Here is an 11,368-nt window from a genome sequence, read left to right as displayed (position 1 = left end):
TTTTGAAACCTTTAGGTTAACGATCTTGTTAAATGTTGTTAACCCAATGTTTATAATAACAAAAGAGATTTTAAATTATTATATTATCATGATATTATGATGTACGAATATCTCTTAATATGATATATATACATTAAATGTCGTTACAACGATAAACGTTACATATATGTCTCGTTTCAAAATCATTAAGTTAGTAGTCTTGTTTTTACATATGTAGTTCATTGTTAATATAATTAATGATATGTTTACTTATCATAATATCATGTTAACTATATATATAACCATATATATGTCATCATATAGTTTTTTTTACAAGTTTTAACGTTCGTGAATCACCGGTCAACTTGGGTGGTCAATTGTCTATATGAAACCTATTTCAATTAATCAAGTCTTAACAAGTTTGATTGCTTAACATGTTGGAAACATTTAATCATGTAAACATCAATCTCAATTAATATATATAAACATGGAAAAGTTCGGGTCACTACAGTACCTACCCGTTAAATAAATTTCGTCCCGAAATTTTAAGCTGTTGAAGGTGTTGAATAAATGCCCGTTAGGACCTCTCTCATGATAGTTTCATTCGTGCTCTTCGAATAATCGAATTATTTTATCCAGGTTAGACCCTGTGATAAAATTCTATTCATCAACTCATATTTGCCATGAAAACATTTTTATTATTAGCCATGACAACCTCACTCAAATTTCGGGACGAAATTTCTTTAACGGGTAGGTACTGTGATGACCCGGGAATTTTCGACCAAATTTAAACTTAATCTTTATATATTTCTGACACGATAAGCAAAGCCTATGAAACCGAGTCTTAAAATTTTTGAACTGTTTTCATTACATTCATTTAACCTTTGACAAATCCCGAGGATTCACGAACTAGTGTTTGTAAATATGTATATATATAAATATGTGTAGGTATATATTATTTGTGTATATGTATAATGTTATATTAAATTAAATTGTTTAAAATATATAATTAATAAATGTATTTACTTAGTAAATTTATTATTTAAAACTGTTCTTATATATATAAAGAGCATATTGAATAAATATGATCTTGGACCTATTCTGTAAACTTCCGTAACACTCGGTTGACGTTTCGTTAGTTTAAATATAGATTTAATACATGTTCATGAATAATTAAGATAAAAGTTGAACTGTAAATCGATTACGAAGATTTTAGGCTTCATGAAAATATTTTTACCTTTTTAAGATTAAATACTAGTACTCCGTACATATAAATTAGAACAGAAAATAAATAATTATCGAACCTTTTTGATCTGGTTTCAAACAGTTAATGAGTGAAATAATTAAATATATTTAATCTAAAAATTTGGAATTTTTAGGGACACTTTTATACATTAACTGTTTAGCTGCGAGCACGAGATAATATCCATAAATTAAAATAGATTCAACAGTAATATGGTGGCGGCTATACTGTGTCAACTATAATTCACATGGGTTTATTTTTATATTATATTATTATTATATTATTATTATCATTATTAATTATTAATAATTAAAATTATTATTAATTATTATATGATATTATATATTATGATACATGCATTTGAATGTAAACACTCCATTCATCCCATCTTTCACACATGTGAATTCTGTTGATGTCTTTCCAGCCTTTTCATTAAGTTACAATATATCCCGCTAAATCTCGCTGTTTATTTTTATATATGATTCTTGTTAACCCGTCCCAAACGGTCACTATGTCTCCGGTCACCTTTATCCTCATACTATCCTTCTTCCATTATTTCTTTCCCATTCGATTACCACCTTCATCACTATAATCAGCACAAGCCATGGTCACTTCCCATAACTGTAAACCACCATCAAACCGAACACCATAACCGTTACCATAGAATTAACCATCACCTCTAATTATTCTTTTTATGCTGTCGAGATCAAAACCCAAACATTCCACTGATCGTGTATTTTTTTTTGTAACCATAAATCAACGAAACCCATTTAGTTCACTACTATTTTTGGTTCATTAAACACCACCTCAAAAATTCCTAATGTTCCTGTTTTATTGTTTTATTCAAGCTCAAACCACACAACCATAAAACACCATAAACTATCTATCTGTGTTTATATTTTTTTTTTTTTTTCCTTTTCGCATTATGATCTGGTTTGTTCCTTTTTATGTTCACCTCATAAACAAACACTAAAGCCCAACAATTACACATGATAATGTTACTGTGTCTCCTGTCTCCTATTATTTTTTTTTATCGAACAAACACCCCACCAAAAGTTAAAGATGAGTGGGAGTTGTTGAGTTAATGATATGGATTAAAAAATAATTAATAATGGACAGTTGGGCTTTATCTATCGAGTAAGTAAACTAGTGGGGAACAACTTTCAAATTTTTTTTTAGAATCCTAGGTATATCATCTATGGGTCGTGTTTTTTTTTTTTTTTTTTTTTTTTTTTTTTTTTTTTTTTTTTTTTTTTTCGTGATAGACCAACTGTATATTTTTTTTTTTTTGAACTCATATCATGGGCCGTATTAAATTATTAGGATGTTATGATTTAATTCGTTAAAGGCTGCTGGGTTAATTCAGTGTTGGACTTGGATGATAAAATGGTAAAGAGGATGATGACATGAGTTTTATGGCTTTTAATTCGATATTATAACAGAAACGACTAAGTGGAGTGGTGGTTTAATGTGTTAAGAGTATTTGAGAGGTCACAGGTTCAATCCCTGCTGTGGCAATCTTTTTAGAAAAAGAACCAGGAATATGTTGGGCTTGTGCTTGCTGTTGGGCCGTGAGATTTAGTTATTGGGCTTATAAGTCGGAGTAAGGGATTTAAAGATCTAGTCATGATATAAAACAGAAAAACAGAATTGGAGTAGATGGTTAGGAGTGTTGATGGGTTAGTGGGAGGTTGCGGGTTCGAGCTCGAGTAAAAGCACTTATTTTTGGAATTTATTCATTGAGGTAGTTTATTATTATTAGCATTATCATTATTATTATTGGTAAAATCTTTATTTTTATATTCATTATTATTAAAATTAACATTTTTATTAAAAGAATCATTTTTTTTTTCCTTCTAAAGTTACCATTTTTATCATTAACACAAAAAGTATCATTTTTAACTCTATTATCATTATTATTATTATTATTTTTTTTTATTCATTACTAATATTATTTTAGTATTATTATAATATAAATATATATAAAAATATAATTGATACACATAACATAACAAAATTTATATATTTATTTATTTTAAATATATAAAATGAATATATGAAAACATATAGGTTATTAATATAAAAATAATATAACTAATAAATTTATATATATATATATATATATATATAAATTTGTTCGATTACAAGTATATGTTTTAATAACTAAATGAATAATATAGGTTCGTGAATCCGAGGCCAACCCAGCATTGTTCAATATAGTCATATGTATTTTTACTACAAAATACATTAGGTGAGTTTCATTTGCTCCCTTTTTACTCATTACATTTTTGGGCTGAGAATACATGCGCAATTTTTATAAATGTTTTACGAAGTAGACACAAGTACGTAAAATTACATTCTATGGTTGAATTATCGAAATCGAATATGCCCCTTTTTATTAAGTCTGGTAATCTAAGAATTAGGGAACAGACACCCTAATTGACGCGAACTCTAAAGATAGATCTATTGGGCCCAACAAGCCCCATCCAAAGTACTGGATGCTTTAGTACTTCGAAATTTATATCATGTCCGAAGGAGGATCCCGGAATGATGGGGATATTCTTATATGTATATTGTGAATGTCGGTTACCAGGTGTTCAATCCATATGAATGATATTTTTGTCTCTATGCATGGGACGTATGTTTACGAGAAATGGAAATATGAAATCTTGTGGTCTATTAAAATTATGAAATGATTATTTATGTTAAATTAATGAACTCACCAACCTTTTGGTTGACACTTTAAAGCATGTTTATTCTCAGGTACGAAAGAAATCTTCCGCTGTGCATTTGATCATTTTAAAGATATTATTTGGAGTCATTCATGACATATTTCAAAAGACATTGCATTCGAATCGTCGAGTTCATCAAGATAAATGTTAAGTCAATTATAGTTAGATATATTATGAAATGGTATGCATGCCATCTACTTTCAATGTAATGAAAGATTGTCTTTTCAAAAACGAATGCAATGTTTGTAAAATGTATCATATAGAGGTCAAGTACCTCGCGATGTAATCAACTGTTGTGAATCTTTTATAATCGATATGGACTTCGTCCGGATGGATTAGGACGGGTCACTTAGGGTGTCTGTTCCCTAATTCTTAGATTACCAGACTTAATAACAAGGGGCATATTCGATTTCGATAATTCAACCATAGAATGTAGTTTCACGTACTTGTGTCTATTTTGTAAATCATTTATAAAACCTGCATGTATTCTCATCCCAAAATATTAGATTTTAAAAGTGGGACTATAACTCACTTTCACAGATTTTTACTTCGTCGGGAAGTAAGACTTGGCCACTGGTTGATTCACGAACCTATAACAATATATACATATATATCAAAGTATGTTCAAAATATATTTACAACACTTTTAATATATTTTGATGTTTTAAGTTTATTAAGTCAGCTGTCCTCGTTAGTAACCTACAACTAGTTGTCCACAGTTAGATGTACAGAAATAAATCGATAAATATTATCTTGAATCAATCCACGACCCAGTGTATACGTATCTCAGTATTGATCACAACTCAAACTATATATATTTTGGAATCAACCTCAACCCTGTATAGCTAACTCCAACATTCACATATAGAGTGTCTATGGTTGTTCCGAAATATATATAGATGTGTCGACATGATAGGTCGAAACATTGTATACGTGTCTATGGTATCTCAAGATTACATAATATATAATACAAGTTGATTAAGTTATGGTTGAAATAGATTTGTTACCAATTTTCACGTAGCTAAAATGAGAAAAATTATCCAATCTTGTTTTACCCATAACTTCTTCATTTTAAATCCGTTTTGAGTGAATCAAATTGCTATGGTTTCATATTGAACTCTATTTTATGAATCTAAACAAAAAAAATATAGGTTTCTAGTCGGAAAAATAAGTTACAAGTCGTTTTTGTAAAGGTAGTCATTTCAGTCGAAAGAACGACGTCTAGATGACCATTTTAGAAAACATACTTCCACTTTGAGTTTAACCATAATTTTTGGATATAGTTTCATGTTCATAATAAAAATCATTTTCTCAGAATAACAACTTTTAAATCAAAGTTTATCATAGTTTTTAATTAACTAACCCAAAACAGCCCGCGGTGTTACTACGACGGCGTAAATCCGGTTTTACGGTGTTTTTCGTGTTTCCAGGTTTTAAATCATTAAGTTAGCATATCATATAGATATAGAACATGTGTTTAGTTGATTTTAAAAGTCAAGTTAGAAGGATTAACTTTTGTTTGCGAACAAGTTTAGAATTAACTAAACTATGTTCTAGTGATTACAAGTTTAAACCTTCGAATAAGATAGCTTTATATGTATGAATCGAATGATGTTATGAACATCATTACTACCTTAAGTTCCTTGGATAAACCTACTGGAACTATATTCTGTAAACTTTCGAGCTTAAAATATGAATGTTTTTGGAAGTAGTGTTGGGAACTGATGCATGAGTTAGTATAATATAATGACACTTGATCAACGTGATTATATTATAGTAAGTCATGCTGAGTTCTAATGGGACATGATGGTTCACAGTAGATCATACCACCATCATGTGTTATGTTACATAACTCTTTCATTCTAATTAACTTCTGAACATATCAAGAAAATATATTCTTGATAGCTCTACTCTCAATGATTCTGGTAATTTGACTAATCAAATTGTGCTATTACGTTCTTTCTTGATTATAACATTAAATTCATTCGAAACTCCATACTTACAAATTCTAGACCATTACTCGTTTTACTAGAGATCGAGAGGAGATTAAAAAGACGAAGAGCTCCGAAACATAAAGGAAGATATAAAACTCGACAACAATACTGAAATTACAATAATTAAAAATTAAAACATCACGACAATTAAAAATTAAAAGATTACAATCAAACTACTCGTCGTCGTCAATTTTCATCTGCAAAGTAGCGTTCATCAGTCATTTCACCATCCGTGAGATACTCTGGAGACATCGGTATTTCTCTTGATGCCTCAACTGCTGCTTCAGTTGATTCATCGAGATAACGATAACCCAACGTCTCTTCATCTTCAAGAACCGCATACAAAGAAATACGTTTACCACGATCTTCAATGGTATCTTTTATAAAGTACCATTGATCATCGGTACACAGAAAACTTGCCCTACAATCCGCATCATAATCGTCTTTATAAAAGAACACAGACGTGAATTCACACGGGACTTTTTCCTTCAGAAAGGATAGCAAGTCTTGTAAACCAACATCACGAATGTCAATATCTTCAAACGAAGTACTGTCGCACCACTTATATTCCTTCATTTGATTACGGAAATCACCTCCGTAATGAACATCGAATGAAACAATCATTGGGGGAAGTGTTAACATTTTTCAGCTTGGGAGTGTTTGATTTTGATTTTTAGAAAGGTTGAAATGTAAAAGAAATATATGTTTGAGTGTATAAAATGAAGTATATGGTTGGTGTTTTTATAGGGTAAAAGTGACCGTTGGGATAGCCGTTGGAAAATTTTTTTTTATTTTACTAACGGCTAAAAATTTGGGCAAGTTTTTGGGCGAAGGTGGACGATGCCCGTTGGGACCTCTCTCATGATAGTTTCATTCATACTCTTCGAATAATCGAATTATTTTATCTGTATTATTCTATAATGATGAAAACTCAATTTATCAACTCATATTCGTCATGAAAACATTTTTATTGTTAGCCATGACCACTTCACTCAAATTTCGGGACGAAATTTCTTTAACGGGTAGGTACTGTGATGACCCGGGAATTTCCGACTAAATTTAAACTTAATCTTTATATGATTTCGATACGATAAGCAAAGTCTATAATGTTGACTTTTAAAATTTTTGAACTGTTTCATATATTCAATTGACCTTCGACTATTCCGAAGATTCACGAACAACTATTTGTAAATAGATATGTGTGTGTATATATAAATAATAATTGGAAGTGTAATTTGATTTATTAAATGTTGTTGTTACGAAATATGATATCATAATAATTATTATTTAAAAACATATCTATATATAAATAAAAGTATATTAAAAATAAATATTAAATAATTGTATTACTCGTTTGATGTTCCAATTGATATTAAGAAAGCTAAAATCAAACTTATGTAATTTTAAAATAAAAGGTGATCCGAAAATGAGTTCTATAAATTTTGGACTTACTAAAAATGTATTTAGGAACTATTTGTTGAATTTTAAAACTTTTTATATTTTACTTGGGATTGGGAGTGAATAATTAATGTATTTTTTTATTTAATAATTAATGACTGAATTTTATTCCATAATGACCAAAATAAATAAATATAGTTAATTTTAAAATATGAGATTTTTTTTCTAAACACTCTTACCCGCTCCTAATGTCGACACCCTCATCACCTATGATATTTTAAGTGCGCTATCTTGTTTGATATTTGATTTACGTCACCACCTAATAATTGTTTATAATTTTAATATTATTATTATTATATATTATAATATTATAATATAGAATAGAGGACGTCGGTAGAAAAATTACAAGGAAATGGCTGCTAATATTTTTATATATTATTTCAATTACATGTTTTTAATTACTATTATTATTTTATTAATATTAAATTATCAACTGACTACCATCATCATATACATATAATACTCCTTTCTATCTCTATCTCGGTATGAAAATTTCCCCACTTGCTTTTGAAATCATTTCCCCACTTGCTTTTGATCTACACATACATGCAGTTTTCTTAACACAATTCACCTTACAAATTCCTAATTCCTAAACATTAAATTTCAAGACAACTCAAATTCACATATCACTTAAACATTTCTGAATTATATTCAATCTCATAATATTATTTCATATCTTCTTCAAATAATAAAATTCACATATTCATATTACATTTGATACATACAACACTCGTATTCATCCTCTGCTCAACAATTCATTTTTTTTTTTTTCTCATTTTATGATCTTCAATCAAATTCGAGGTTACAAACTCGTTCCTAAACAGAAATCGAAGCCTCGTTGATTGAAATAACTCATTAACAACAAGAGATTCCTAGAGATCCATCTCAAGTTCTTCGTTCGAGTTCGTCGTTCATCGTTTTAGTCTCCGGAGTAATAAAGTGATCACCATTGTCTTTGATGAGACCCAAACTCACCACCTTTGCAAAAATCACCATTTAATCACCTCAAGAACCACCATTGACGAACCTAAAAACATTACCAATATTTTAGGTTGTTGATTTCCTTCGATAACATTGTTGTTGCTGTTTGTTTCTATTTATGGTCGAACAAAACATCTCAAAACCAACCCCACTAACCTGCAAATTGGTTACCAAAGTTGTTCGTGTCCATAGATACTTTTCTGGTTCCTGTTCATGATCGACCAACACACAAACCAAACAAATCTTCGAATTGCAACTGCTCGGTCTACCAACTTCAATATTACTACTCGTTTTCCTTTTGTTTCTATTGTAAATAACCATCACCACACTACTTTAACAACAACCATCGAAACCATCTAATTCGCTAGCTGAACTACTTCTATATTTTTTTTTTTGACAACCTTCATCACTATAGTAAATCACCACCTCACATCAACACCTTCATCAACAAACCACACCACCATCCTACAACACCCACTGCCACGACTATCCTCCCCCATCATACATCACCTGTAAAGTACCACCGCCACCCGTCCCTGCTACAGCCAAGAACCACCACTATTTTTAAGACTACAATCACCACCCTAACGAGCCACCATTATCATCTGATGATGGAACCAGGATGATACGAGAATAATGAAGATGATCTAGTTGTGATGATGATCACGATTTATGTATGAAGATGATAAGGGTTATGATAATGAAGTGATGAACAAAAGTTCCTGCTGCTGCGTTCTTAACTGTTCCAGTTGGGAATTAACAACAAGATGATGATTATGTTGATAGTGGATATATGCAACTTGTTCTTTCCTGTTGATTTTAGAAACCCCACCACTTTTATTCCTTGTCGAATGATTAATTCGCAAACCTGGATACAAATATTTAATTGGGCCGTTTTTAGATTTAGTAAGATGAGATTTGATTATTTGGGCCGAAGGATATGATGGACCAATGGAAGACTAATCACAGTATACGGGTTATATGGTTTAGGATACGATTTAGAACAGAAAAAGCATAAGCAGTGTTATGGTTTGGAGTCTTGGTGTTTATCGAGAGGTCGTGAGTTCGAACCTCGGCTAAGGCGTTTATTTTTTTTAAAAAGGGCTTATCTTCAAAGGTTGTATTCTAATATTATTATTATTATGATTATGATTATGATGACATAAAATTTAAACTTTATTATTATCATTATTATGAAGTTAGTTATAATATTAATATGATAAACATAGAAGTTAAAAGTATTAAACTAGATATTAATAAGATTATGATTAGATTTTGAAAATAATATAAACTACGATATTAAAACAAATATGATGTAAGATTTTAATTACTTTTACAAAGTTTATACGTATAAAGATAAATATAAAAATATATAACTTTTTATTATTATTATTATTATTATTATTATTATTATTATTATTATTATTATTATTATTATTATTATTATTATTATTATTATTATTATTATTATTATTATTATTATTATTATTATCATCATCATTATAGATATCAATATAAATATTAGTACTATTATTATTTGTAAAATCATTATTTTTATAATTATTATTATTAGTAGTATTATTATCATTATAATCAAAAACAACTTTTATTACAATTATTGATATTATGTTACCAAGTAAACATTTTGTATATAAAAATATATTTGTAGTAATATTACATATATGTATGTATTAATCATATTAACGTTCTTATATAAATGTTCATATATAACAAATTAGGTATTTTTAATATAATACTAACCAAATATATATTAACATAACTATATAAATATTAATCATTATAAGTGTATATATACAAATTAAATATATATAATATATAAAATAAGTTATAATATGTGAAATTGTTCAATTACGATTATATGTATTAATATATATATATAAATGATATAGGTTCGTGAATCCGAGGCCAACCTACACTTGTTAATGTTGTCATATGTATTTTTACTACAAAATACATTATGGTGAGTTTCATTATTCCCTTTTTAAATACTTTTGCAATATATATTTTTGGGACTGAGAATACATGCGCTGCTTTTATAAATGCTTTACGAAATAGACATAAGTGATCAAAACTACATTCTATGGTTGAATTATCAAATCGAGTATCACCCTATATAGTCTGGTAATCTAAGAATTAGGGAACAGAAACCCTAGTTGACGCGAATCCTAAAGATAGATCTATCGGGCCCAACAAGCCCCATCCAAAGTACCGGATGCTTTAGTACTTCGAAATTTATATCATGTCCGAAGGAGGATCCCGGAATGATGGGGATATTCTTATATGCATCTTGTTAATGTCGGTTACCAGGTGTTCAGTCCATATGAATGATATTTTTGCCTCTATGCATGGGACGTATGTTTATGAGAAATGAAAATATGAAATCTTGTGGTCTATTAAAATTATGAAATGATTCTTTATGATAAACTAATGAACTCACCAACCTTTTGGTTGACACTTTAAAGCATGTTTATTCTCAGGTATGAAAGAAACGTTCCGCTGTGCATTTGCTCATTTTAAAGGCAGTATTTGGAGTCGATCATCGCAATGGAACCAGTTGTTGGTGACTTCGTCCAGATGGATTAGGACGGGTCCTTTCCGAAGTCACCAACAACTGGTTCCATTGCGATGATCGACTCCAAATACTGCCTTTAAAATGAGCAAATGCACAGCGGAACGTTTCTTTCATACCTGAGAATAAACATGCTTTAAAGTGTCAACCAAAAGGTTGGTGAGTTCATTAGTTTATCATAAAGAATCATTTCATAATTTTAATAGACCACAAGATTTCATATTTTCATTTCTCATAAACATACGTCCCATGCATAGAGGCAAAAATATCATTCATATGGACTGAACACCTGGTAACCGACATTAACAAGATGCATATAAGAATATCCCCATCATTCCGGGATCCTCCTTCGGACATGATATAAATTTTGAAGTACTAAAGCATCCGGTAC

Source organism: Rutidosis leptorrhynchoides, chromosome 3, assembly GCF_046630445.1.
Source record: "Rutidosis leptorrhynchoides isolate AG116_Rl617_1_P2 chromosome 3, CSIRO_AGI_Rlap_v1, whole genome shotgun sequence".
Taxonomy (NCBI): domain Eukaryota; kingdom Viridiplantae; phylum Streptophyta; class Magnoliopsida; order Asterales; family Asteraceae; genus Rutidosis; species Rutidosis leptorrhynchoides.
The sequence above is the reverse complement of the archived record's forward strand: the minus strand, read 5'-3'. Positions refer to the sequence as shown.